Source organism: Plecotus auritus, assembly GCF_963455305.1.
Source record: "Plecotus auritus genome assembly, chromosome: 2".
NCBI lineage: Eukaryota > Metazoa > Chordata > Mammalia > Chiroptera > Vespertilionidae > Plecotus > Plecotus auritus.
Genome location: NC_137771.1, coordinates 190021953 through 190034784, shown reverse-complemented (window position 1 = coordinate 190034784; position 12832 = coordinate 190021953). Strand labels below are relative to the sequence as shown.

Sequence of the window (12832 nt, the reverse complement as noted above, 5' to 3'; positions counted from 1 at the left end):
CCCCTGAGGGGGATCACTTAATTTCCTGGGTCAGCAGGATGAGAGAAAAACCAGCAGAAGAAAAGGACTGAATTTGGGTAGTTGGAGCATAACACATTCTCTCTGTTAATGTGAGCTATCAAGGCCTTTTCTCTGCAATCTCTATTTGGAAAGTACTTAGAACTTTTCAGAGTAGCATTTCAAGGCAAGTAAGTACTACACTCCTCATCTGTCACCAATGGTAAGAAACCCCTCTTGGAACTTCCACGATCATGACTGTCCAAAGGGGATCAAGGTAGTGTAGACATCCCCAGCCCTTCCCTTCCACCCCCCATTCGTTCTTTCCATTTAGACATAGTGCACAGCGCATGATTGCTTCTAACCGGAACACAAGCTTTGTCAGTCAGCCTGAAATAATAAATGTGCTCACGGATCCATTCTGTCTATTTGATATCTAATGGGAAGTTATATCTAAAATGTATACGCTGAATCTTTCCTCAGTAATGATGAGAACATTTCCCCTTGGGATTGATTCCCTTACCTGACTCTAGAGAATGCTTATTTTTGTTACTGGGCAGAGCAGGAGTCCCTTGCTGGGAGTGAGAGAATTGTTTGGGGAATCCTAGAGTGTTTATTCCCAACTTCACTCTCCGTGTAAAAACACCTATTTTCAAAAGGAATGCTTTCTCCTGTAGTAAAAGAGGATTTGGAAATCTGATCCAGTCGGCAGGGTGGTATCTGTCTGTTCCGAAGGATGTCTGAGCCCTCTCTTTTTAATATGAGAATTTGAAAGCAGTGGGGAAGTGATGTTAGACCTATCACAGCATTGCTAACAGACAGCCTATTACAGTATTTAATAAAAACAGAAACAGCATGCCTATCATAGGCTAATAGCCTTACCTCCTGCACGCTTTCAAAACAGTAGAAAGCAGCTTGAACGGAGCTTCAGATAACTAATTTCAAGCATGGCTGTCTAGCGTGCCTGTCTGTCACTCCTATTGTCCTTCCAAACTCTTTCAGACATTTTGAGCTGGGAGTACTAAAGCTATGAGTTAGCGAGGGTTGTGACATTAATGGTCCAGAAAGGCTTTGGGCACGAGAGGTAACGATGATTACCAGTGGCTCTTCAGAGGACTGCACCAGATCGCTGTTATTAAAAATTAAGCGTGGCTTTTGAGGAAGATGTGACAACTACCGGAGGTAAGATTTGCATGTAAAACAAAGGGATCTGTTGCTGTGCTTTTCCTTTGCTGAGTGCCCAGTGGGTCGTGAATTGCAGCCAGGTGCGGAGTGAGAAGCAGGAAGGGGAGAGCGGGGAGTGGGAGACGGCTCTGCGCGGAGCAAAACACAGTGGATAGTATTCTGTTTTATGGCAGAAATGCCTCGAGGACAAACTGGCTCCAGTCTCGGAGCCTGCTGAGAGTGCCTTCCACGTTGCTTTCCCCGTGGAGTGGAATGCTTAGAGGTCACGGAGAAAGCAGGTTGCTTATCTGTGGTGCTAGCTGGACCGATAGTAGGGTTAAGTGCAGACTTTGGTGGGTGGGAGGCAAAAAGGTCCAAGAGAAATAATGGGGAAGCTGTCCTTAGGACTTGAAACCTGTTAGATAAATATTTTATTCCCCTGGTCCATGTGATAGCCAGCATCTGATTTTTAAAAGGGGAAATGGGAAGATTACAAAGGATTCCCCTCATAAAGAACTACTCCGGATTGAATCTATTATCAAAGAAAAGTGGGTACCTTCATCCATTTTGCATGTTGAAAGCCTGATCTACACTGCTTGTGTTCATGGTGTGGCTAAAGCAGAGAAAGAGTTTTAGGCTAAAGGGGGGGCTTTCTCTCTATTCCTGCTTTTGCTTTTCAACAACTGCCAGGGCTGCAGATGAAAATGGTGATTCGTTAGAGATGATGAACTAGACGGCTTATTTTTGTCTTTTCTCCTTCTTTTTTTTTTTTAAATGAACAGCATAAAAGCACAATTCTCCTTGAAAGATGAGAGGGGCAGGTGGGTTCCCAAGTCCGGTGGATAAGGAGCAGATTTGCAGAGGAGGAACTTGCGCTGCTTTGGACTTTATTATGGGATTGGTGTAGCTCAGTGGGGAGAGGAAGTGTCAGGAAATCATCTGCTGAGATGTTTTAGAGCCAAAAATGCAATGATCAAAAACGAATGTTTCCGAAACTTGATCTAAGGTGCGAGTTTCAGTGTTTGTCATTGCACGTGACCCTCAATGTGAAGTGGCAGAAACATAGTGAGTGCATTTCTCAGCTCTGCCGTGTCGTTTCCCTGATAGACTTCACAAACTCCGCGATGTAAAGACGTTGCTTGAGATTTTGAAAAACACTATGTTCTGATGCATTGATTTAGTTATAGCAAATGTCAAGGATATATGGAATAACTGTATATTTAAAAAATAATATAATATGCTTCTAAAAGTTCTATATTCATGCAGTACTGACTAGAAATAAAAGTGAAATATAATTATAGTATGTTTGCTTTGGCTAAATACTGAAATTAGTTAGGTGAGCTTTTTCTCTGATGCAGTTAAGTTTGCCCATTTGCCAGCTTCTGTGTAAACACTGCCATTCACATATAAAGTTGAATCTTTGTCCTGTAGTGTGCTTAACGTTGTGTGTCTATTTTCCCAATAGTGTGATGAAAATTACTGAAACTCTCTTTGCTAATCTTTGTGTGACCAAGAGCACATGAAATAACTGTATAGAATTTCTGATGCAATTGATGGCTATGACATAGTTTTCTGCCTCTGTGTGGCCAGTGGAATGTGCGACCTTGACCTTGTAAAGTTCCATTCTCTAGCCAATTGTGCTCACCCGTCAAGAACCCATATACAGAGAGTTCGCAATACACATACAGAAACACACACATTTTACTTACAGCTGCCAGAAGTTTACAACTGAATGTTATTTCTATTGTTTTCATTAATTTCATTTATTTGAAAAGGACTTTCACTGGCTCTGGTCTTACCAATATCGTCTGAATCTAATCAAATTATGCATTGATTATAGAAACAATTTATGCCATAAAAGTTGTCAACAAGAGAAATTATTTTGCTGTGGTCATGCTCATAACACTTTACTGCTCAACTAAAATGACTTTTCACACTTTTTACAGATTTATGGGAAAAGTTCTTATGTTAAATCTTGATGGTATATGTGTCTAGTCTGGACCCCTACAACATGAAATATATAGGAGAGGTACAGCAATTTGTTGTTGTTGTTTCTAGGCGGTGGGGAAAGCTAAGCCAAGCAATTTAGTCAAAATGACCTACTTGGTGTTACTAATTAACTTCATTTCCTATTTACCTTGTCAATCAGAGCATTTCCAGATAGTCTTCCCTTTCAGTTTTTGCCACATTAGTAATGAAAAACCAGCAATTCTACAGTGATACAGAAAGTACCTCTGGATTCCACCCTGACATAAAAAATAAGCAAAGCTCTAGTCTGTATTGTTTTCGCAGTCCCCAAGGGTAGCACAGTCATCATTTAGTCACCAAGACACAAGTCAGCAAGTCCAGAGTTGTCCTTGTTCGCTGTCTCTCTCAAATACACACGCAGTCATCATTCTACTTTATAAGTAGATATCAGACCAAACATTTCTCAAATTAACACAATCCTCTCTTTGACTATTTATTTTCTCTCATAAAAATATAATGAAAAAAGAACCTTCCAGAATATTTGTGCTATTAGAGCAAATATAAAGCTGACTATAACAATGTATGTACAATATTATCCTAATTTTAATATATACCTGTGTATGAAAAAGCTCACAAATTATTCTCATTATTAATCTGTAGGGTTGCTAATTTTTTTAAAGCAGGCATTATATTAATAGTCACAAAACACTAACATCATTAAAGTTTATATCTCCTATTGAATATTCCAACTATGTTGCCATCTTTCTCATTATCATACTTCAGATTACCCACTAAGTCTTCAATGCAAATTCCCCAAGTCATTTGTTGGTCCAAGAAAGGTTGATCAGAAGTGCCATTGCTCTATCAAAGCCCCTTCCTCCTTGGGTTTTTGGCACATCATGAAAAACTCAGCATCATCCTTTCTGAGAGACTGACTCCTACATCTTAATTCAGGTTTACTAGAAAAGGGGTGTGTGTGTGTGTGTGTGTGTGTGTGTGTCTAATTCTCCTTCCTTTATAGATAGAGCATATCTTCTTTTCTGGCTGCTCATTATCTCCTAAATATTTAAATTTTGGAGTGCTCTGTGGCTCAACTACAAATCTCTTCTTTATTTATACTTACTCCCAAAATGCGTTTGATCTAGTCTCAAGATCATAGAAATCATCCATATACAAACAGCTCACAAATTCCAACCCCTAACTTGGACTTTTCCCCTTTTCCCCTTACCTCCATACTTACATATTCAGCTACTTATCATGCCACTGCTACCACTCTGGGCAAATTACCACCAGTTCTCAGATTATTGCATATATTTTCACCATTGATCTCTTGCTTCTGCCTCCTCTCCCCTGTTCTCATACACACATTTTAATCTGTATCCAACACCAGTGGTCATTTCAAAATTAAAATTAAATCTTAATATCCCCTGCTCAGAAGTCTCCAACATCTCCCCATCTGAATACATATAAAAGCCAGATCCTTGCAGTGGCCCATAAGCCATGTGTGATCAGTCCAGGTTCCTCCCTAGTTCTTCTGCTACCCCTCTCCCTTTAGCACTCCACTATAGCCACGCTGGCCTCCTGGCTTTTCCTGAAACCTGCCACGTACTCTCAAACCTCAGGACCTTTGACTTCGCTGTGCCTGCTGCCTGGAAAATTCTTCCCCCACATAACCACATGATTCACTTTCTCACTTTCTTCATGGCCTTACCAAATGTCATTTCATCAGAGAACAGTTCCCTGAAAACCATATTTCAAATTATACCCCTTTGCACAAACCCTGGTCCTAGTCCCTGCTTCCTTTGTCTTCATAGCACATCAAATCATCCCCCAATATAGCATAAATTGAGTTTTTATTGTCTCTCTCCTGCTAGAATGCAAACTCTTTGAGAGTAAGGATTTTGTTTTGTTCTCTGATATACCAGTGGTCAAATAAATGAATAAACTAATGAATGTAGAAATTAAAAGCATTTAATTTCTACATTCATTAGTTTATTCATTAGTTTATTCATTAGTTTATTCACCAAAATCCATTGGTAACATTAGACTCCAAGCATAAATTTTTCAACCTCAGAGTCAAAGGTCTATGTCATAGCACCCTGTTACTTTTTCAAAAGAGGAAGATACTGAACACCTTGAATAAAGTCAAGGGGATTTATAAAGATGATATTTTTATCCTCTCTATATAAGAGGGGGAAATCACATCCCTAATTCCATTCTATGTCAAAGAAAAAAAAATCAATTTGCCTGAATTTGATCTCATGCAAAAGATCACCTCTTTTTCAAAAGGACACCTTCACAAATCTATACAAATGACTATGGGCATAAACACCTCCTATATTTTTTCTGCTCTCCCCTGGTGATAAGAGAAGGGATGGCAAAACCAGCTTGAGAGTTATAGTCGGGATCAATACCCCTTTCTGAGCATACAAGCCCCAGGAGCCTGTGTGGCAGGAGAAATCAACCAGTAATAATCAACAAATGTACTGTTCATTTGCATTAATTTATTGCTCTCAAAATCAGCATGCTCAGTCCTATGGTCTGGTTAAACAGTGACCTCTCTACCACTCATAAGGTACATGTTTTCAAATGATTAAAGTATAATCCAATGATTTTATTGTACAAATTGGGTACATATAAGAATGCCCAATATTTCTAGAATGTTCTATAATCCAGGGAGGCAGTGTGATATGAATTGGGATATAGCATCTGAGGAACAAAGAGACTTGGTCTGAATCTCACCTTTGTACTTCATAGCTATATGACCATGGGCAAGTTTTTAAAATCATTCTGTTGTATCTCAGTTTCCTCACTGGTAATTGGCAATAGTAATACCTCCCTCTTTGGGTTGAAGATTAAAGTGATTATGTGTGCCAGTGCCCCTTTAGAATAAATACCTGGCACAGAGGAAATGCTTAAAAAATAACAGTGTTCTCACTGTCATTTGATCTTCACAGCATGCCTGAGTAGTAGATAGAACACTTTCCATTGAGCAGATAAGAAAACTAAGATGTAGAAAAGTTAATCAAATTGCTCAAAGTCAAAGAACTAGTAAGTTATTGAAATTCACTCTTCCTTCAGTCATAAAGATTTCTGATAAATAGAATGTCAGATTAACCATCTTTAATGTATTTAGTGACTACAGGCTGCCAGTGATTAGAGGAATTTTTTAAAAGGACGGATCTGAAGAAAATAATTTTCTTTCCTTAGTGAACAAACAATGTGGGAATCTTATGGATTCCTTCCCTAAAGAAAAAATGGACTGAAGCTCCTGTGAAACAACTTAAATGGCAGCTAATTTACTCATTAAGGAAACTTCATTCTCTAGAAGTGCAATATAATGTAGCATCCGAACACCAGCCTCACTGTCCTGAAGACCTGCCCATTGCAGGTTCTTTCAACCTTGCTGAGCCTCTTTCTTTAGCAGAAATGTAGATGGCAGTACATCACTCATGGGGTTGTGAGGATTAAATGAGGTAATCTGTGCATAGCTGTTAGCACCATGCTTGGCACAAATTAAGTGCAGAATACATATTACCTATCAACACCTTAACTATTATTATCTAGAATGAAACTTTAAATGCTATATATACTATGACACTGAGAGATTGGGTTTAAATATCTCATTTAGTTCTGATTTCTTGGTATTGAATGTCTCTTAGTTCATTCAATAGGGTAGTATTTAAGAGTGATTTAATCATCAAGGTATCATATTAGAGTTCAAGGTGTTAGAGCATATAGCCAGCCCCAGAAAGAGAATTTCTTGAAATGTATGACATTTGGTTGTTTCTTATTAGGCCCAAAATGAAAGAGGCAATTCTGAAAAAAAAAAATCAAGAAAATGTCTGCTTTTCTGAGGTAACCCAATTTTATGGGTTCGTAATAAAAGAACTTTAACTGAGTGCCTTTCCTCAATCTTGTCAGGTTCTAGTTTCAACATTCCCTGTCTTCACTCTGCCTGTGACTGCACAGGCTGAATTCCTGGTAAACCGACTAGATGAATGCATCGTCATAGAATATGACTTCAGTGCAAGGTGTGCATGAAATTGGCAATTTAGATTTAACATTATGAATTTCTTAATGCCAAGATATTTACTTTCATTTAATTGCTTGATAAAAATTAGCACCTCCAGACAAACTATTGGAAAACTCTCAAATACAATCTCTACATAGGCTAAACTTTCCTTTAATCATTTCTGAACTTCATGCTGCACCACCAACTCCCCACGTTTGTGTTGCTAATGGTTGTATTTGTGTGGGTGTTTCTTTTAATATTTTGTCATTTCTCAAATCCACCTCTGGAAGTGAAACTAGTTCTAACAGTAGTGTGTGTGTGTGTGTGTGTGTGTGTGTTATGGGCCAACTCCTGACAACCCTATGAATGAGTAATGTCTATAATGTTCTGTCTTCAACAGCTCTGGGAAACTCCTGCAGACTCATGCCTATGGCTTCTTTATGGAGTCAGTCCTTCTCATATCTGGACCTTCTCATTTCCTGTGGCCTTCTATTTTTCCCAGTATTATTGTCTTTTCCATAGGAGTCTATCTTCTCACAAGAATGTACCTAAAGTAGGATAGTTTCAGTTTTGGCATTTTTGCCTCCATCAATGTTTAACATAATTTGCGCTAGGACTCACTTTTTCATCTTCTGGCGGTTCAAGGTATTTGGAGAGCTCTCCTCCAACACCATATTTCAAATGAATTAATTATTTTTCTATCATTTGAGTAGTAGATAGTATAGTTTTCATTGTTCACTGTCCAACTTTCACAACTGTGCATAGTAATTGGGAATATGAGGGTGTGGGTAACCTTAGCCTTGGTCTTTAATGACATCTTTGTTCTTGGTGATCTTTCCTAATTCTTCTGTTGCTATAGTATCTTTCTCCAAAAGTGTGGGTATTTCATTGTCATAAAAATGTCATGATTTTCAAGGTTTGATTTTTTTTAAATCTTCACAAAATATTGCTCCTTTTTACTGCAAGAATACTCTGTGCATAGTTCTACCATGGCCCATAGCAAACTGTGCTGATCTTTGGTTTACTAATTTGCTCCCCTTCTCCCCAATTGAATTGTAAGCACCTAGAGTAGTGGTTCTCAACCTTCCTAATGCCACAATCCTTTAATACAGTTCCTCATGTTGTGGTGTCTCCCAACCATAAAATTATTTTCGTTGCTACTTCATAACTGTAATTTTGCTACTGTTAATGAATCGTAATGTAAATATCTGTGTTTTCCGATGGTCTTAGGTGACCCTGCTAGCAGTTCTCAACCTGTGGGTTGCGACCCACAGGTTGAGAACCGCTGCTGTAGAGCCTAAGACTATCGGAAAATACAGGTATTTACATTACGATTCATTAACAGTAACAAAATTACAGTTATGAAGTAGCAACGAAAATAATTTTATGGTTGGGGGTCACCACAACATGAGGAACTGTATTAAAGATTCGCGGCATTAGGAAGGTTGAGAACCACTGACATAGAGGTTAAAGACTAGGTCATAGTCATCGCAGTATTTTCAGTGGTAAATGACCAAGTGGACAAATAAGTCATGCACCTCAGAAATAGTGCTACATGGGACCATCTTATAATAATAAAGCCCTGGACCTGCCATGTGCTTACTAACACCTCATTCACCTCTCCCCTGTATGTTCTCAGGCTCATATCAGCTGCTTCTTTTGACACTTTACCCATCCCTTCCTCTTACTGTCTGCCTACAGCTGCTACCTTATCTTTCTAAATAGCATGGTGGAGCCTTTCATTTAAAGCCAACTTTAAGTCTGACAGCCTCCAACAGCAAATGCCTAAGCCCCCTCCTCATCAAAGCCAGGGTGACAGATGAGCCTGGGTGAGAATTCCAGCTCAGGGGGAGGGGAGGAAATAAATCAGCTGTCAAAATGTCAAGGCTGCTGACTTCTTAGGAAAGAAAGAGATGATGCTTATATTGCTAGACAGGAGGGCTTTGGTTTACATTTGCTAGCATTTGTACTAAATAGGGAAAATGTCAGATGAATCCCACATGCAGGCTCCTTGTCGTCTTGGTGTTTTCCTCATTGTGAAATTAAGACTCCAGAATATTCTGGACATGGGAGCTCATTTTTGCTTTTCAACAAATCCATTTGATTTGTAAAAAAGAATAGCCAGACAAGTAAAATACACCACTAAACTTTAAAGTGTAAATTTTAGTCCAGATAATTAGGTTGTAAACTCCTTGAGAGCAGACACTATATTTTTATAAATCTTAGGTGAATCAAACTGTGTTAAATATATACAATTTTTAAAAAATAACTTTTTTGGCTGATACACTCTTCTCTTCACCCTGTTCCCTGAGGAAAAGACATATTGGATAAGTCAGGAAAATTTCTTATTGTTGCCCAGCTGATGTGGCCCAGTGGTTGAGTGTTGACCTATTGAACCAGGAGCTCACAGTTCAATTCCCCATCAGGCATATGCCTGGGTTGCAGGCTTGATCCCTAGTGGGCGGCATGCAGGAGGCAGCTGATCAATGATTCTCTCTCATCTTTGATGCTTCTATTTCTCCCTCCCTCTCCCTTCCTCTCTGAAATAATATTAAAAAAACACACACATATTTTAAATTTTCTTATTGTTATTTACAAGGCTGTATGGCAATGAAGGGATCTAGAAACCACACAAATCTTAATCTCACTGAATTCCCTTTGTGCACTGGGTGCAGATAGGACTCTTAAGGAAGAAGAAAGAAAGAAGGGAATGGGATATCTGATCTTGCCTGTTTGTTTATAGAATCATTAGAGGCCCAGTGCACAAAATTCATGCACGGGGAGGGGGGCGTTCCCCTCAGCCCACCCTGCACCCTCTCCAATCCAGGATCCCTCGGGGGATGTCCGACTGCCAATTTAGGCCCGATCCTGGTTTAGGGCCTAAACCAGCAATCGGACGTCCCTCTCACAACCTGGGACCACTAGCTCCTAACTGCTCACCTGCCTGCCTGCCTGATCACCTCTAACTGCCCCACCTGCCAACCTGGTCACCCCCAACTACCCCCCCTGCCAGCCTGGTTGCCTCCAACTGCCTCCCTCTGCTGGCCTGGTCACCCCTAACTGCCCCCCACCAGCCTGGTTGCTCCCAATTGCCCCCCTGCCAGCCTGGTCGCCCCACACAGCCTGCTGTTTAGTCATTTGGTCATCTCTCACTAACCCCCTGCCAGCCTTGTCGCCCCACACAGCCTGCTGTTCGATCATCCATCTGGTTGTTTCAGTCGTAACGGCCCCTGGATTTTTATATATTAGGATATTACTCACAGACTTTCTTTGATTAGAAATGATTTACAAAACCAATCCATGTAGGCTTCTATCAAAGGAAGATTAATTTTGGAACTTTGTCAAAATACAGCCCTTACTACACTGCATGTGTCTGGGGAATTCCACTGTACATAGTTCAGGACTTTATAAATAATGACTTTGGTCTTGCCAGACTTTTTAAGTCTCTTTTTTTATTATTAAAATTTTCACTCAGAATCTGGTAAAGGTCAAGCACCTGACTCTATAACTCTTATCCACAAAGGGTAAAGCATCTTTCAAAGTGAAACTCTAAGAATGTTAAAAAATAGACAGCAATTTAAATGCAAATCTGGATTCTTTCTTGCTTTGCATAGATGCAGAGGATCATTCTGTACCACTGCATAAGGCACGTAATGAGAAGGAGAGAGAAGCAGTTGGTAAATCTCGCCTATGAGATAATTCTTAAATGTCTTGAGTTTGGTTTTGCCTATGCATCTGAAAATTTCTGACTGTGTGAAGAATATGTAGCTCCATCAAGCTGATGTATAGTTTCCTTCCTTAGGGGATTGTATTTCTATATTAAATCTGGAGCCACTGATTGTTTTTGGATTTTTGTCATTTCCTAGTATATTACAAATGAAGAAATTAAGGGGGTGGGGAAGCAACAGCTTGACAACCAGAAGAAAATAATACCTAACTTCAGGGGCAAAATTGTAAAAGGATGGATCAGGTTTCTTCCTGTCAGTGGAGATGATCAATGACTGGTGTAACTTCGCTTCCTAGTGGTTTTATTTGATCCCTCGTGGTGCTTGGGAACAGTCACATGGGCTCTCTGTGTAGACAACTCAAGGTAATTATTTTCTTTAAAAACATAACAAAAGAACAGCACAGGACTCAGTTCTCAGTTGGGATGAATCAAAAGAAAAGTTGAGAGAGAAATAAAGTTTATATCTAAAGGAGAAAGAAGGCTTAGATAAAATGTTGCCAAACTTGAGAATATCTTTTTGGACATATAAAAAGGTAACAATAGCCTGGGTACAGAGAACACTGCCTAGAGAATGTCTATCATAACCAATCTCAATTGCCGAGGCCTATTTCTCCATTGACAGGAAGGTTTAGTGCCTGTAGGACTGAAACTGAAAATAAAAATGGTATAAAGAAAATAGAAGTTGTACTCTAGTTCATATGCCCATATGAAAAGCTGCCTTATGTGTAATTTGATTTCAGATGGTGTTTAGTTTATTAAAAGAAGGTTCTTCCTCTAGACCTATGAATGTGCTCAGATGTCCATATTATTTTTGAAAAAAAAAATCTATTCTCTATCCTGCTACCCTTTAATTGATCAGTCCTTGTTTCATGTCTGCATTTAATTATTCATTCATTTATTCATCAAATATTTATTCAACCTCTATGGACTAGGTGTGGAGCCAAAACAGAAGGGAGTTGCTCCTCACCAACTATGAGGTGACAATCCTGGATGAGATAGACATTATTCAAATAGTCACACAAATAAATGTAAAGTTAGAAATGTAATAAGTGCTAAGCGATTATTTAATTGAAGACATTAATGTAGTCAAGGATGTAAGGGGAAGTTCCTCTGAGGAAGATATGACTGAGATGCTAAATGAAGAAGCATAAAAGGGGTGGGGGGGGAAGCAAGTGTGAAGCCAGCAAGAATTAGAGGAGAAGCTTTCTAGGCAGAGAAAAAAGCATGGCACCTGTACTCACTCAACATTTATCAAGTTGTGTGTGTGTGTGTGTGTGTATGTGTGTGTGTGCCTGTGTACGTACAGGGAGGTAGACAGAGAGAGACACAGAGAGAAAGGATTTCCTGCCCTTGGTGAAGCTTGCATTCTAGTGTAAAGCAATTAATAAAAAGTTAATAAATGAGACTTTTTTTAAAAAAACCTGTCACAGAGTGTAGATGAGAACAGGGCCTCTGTAGAGGGTCAGTGTGGCTGGAGGGCAGGGAAAAACAGCATATGGTCTGAGACAAGGCTGGAGAGGCAGCAAAGAGCCTGGCTAGCTAAGACCTTACAGGTCAGGTTCAGTTTTTCTTTATTCTAAGAGCAATGGAAAGCCATCCAAACAATTAAGTAGGGTACCGAAAAGATACGGGTGTTTTGCAAAGGTGTCTCCACTGCGGTGTGGTGACCAAATGGAGAAGAGCAAGAGTAGATGCAGAGAAGACAGTTGCAAAGCTGCAGCAGTGATCCAGGTGGCAGTGGGAGAACAGGAAAGTGGCCAGAAGGGAAGGGGTTCAAAAGTCATATGAGAGAGACGGCAGTGGGATAAACTCGAGAGGACATGGGTGAAGAAGAAGGAAGTGTCAGGGATAATTTTAGATTTCTGACTTGTATACCTAGATAGATGATGAGGTTAAGGAACACAGGAACATGACTAGAGTTCCCTTTCATCAAAAAACATTTTGAAGTTGTAGTCTGTATT

General features: G+C 39.6%; 1 protein-coding gene across 1 annotated transcript in view; it reads left to right on the top strand.

Annotated features, from left to right (window-relative positions):
• The first annotated feature begins 700 nt into the window (after window positions 1–700).
• KCNMB2 (potassium calcium-activated channel subfamily M regulatory beta subunit 2) overlaps window positions 701–12832 on the top strand; it is a 234961-nt gene continuing 222829 nt past the window's right edge. The window contains exon 1 of the mRNA XM_080654872.1: window positions 701–1179. The gene's annotated coding sequence lies outside the window, so the exon portion shown is untranslated. The remainder of the gene's footprint in view (window positions 1180–12832) is intronic.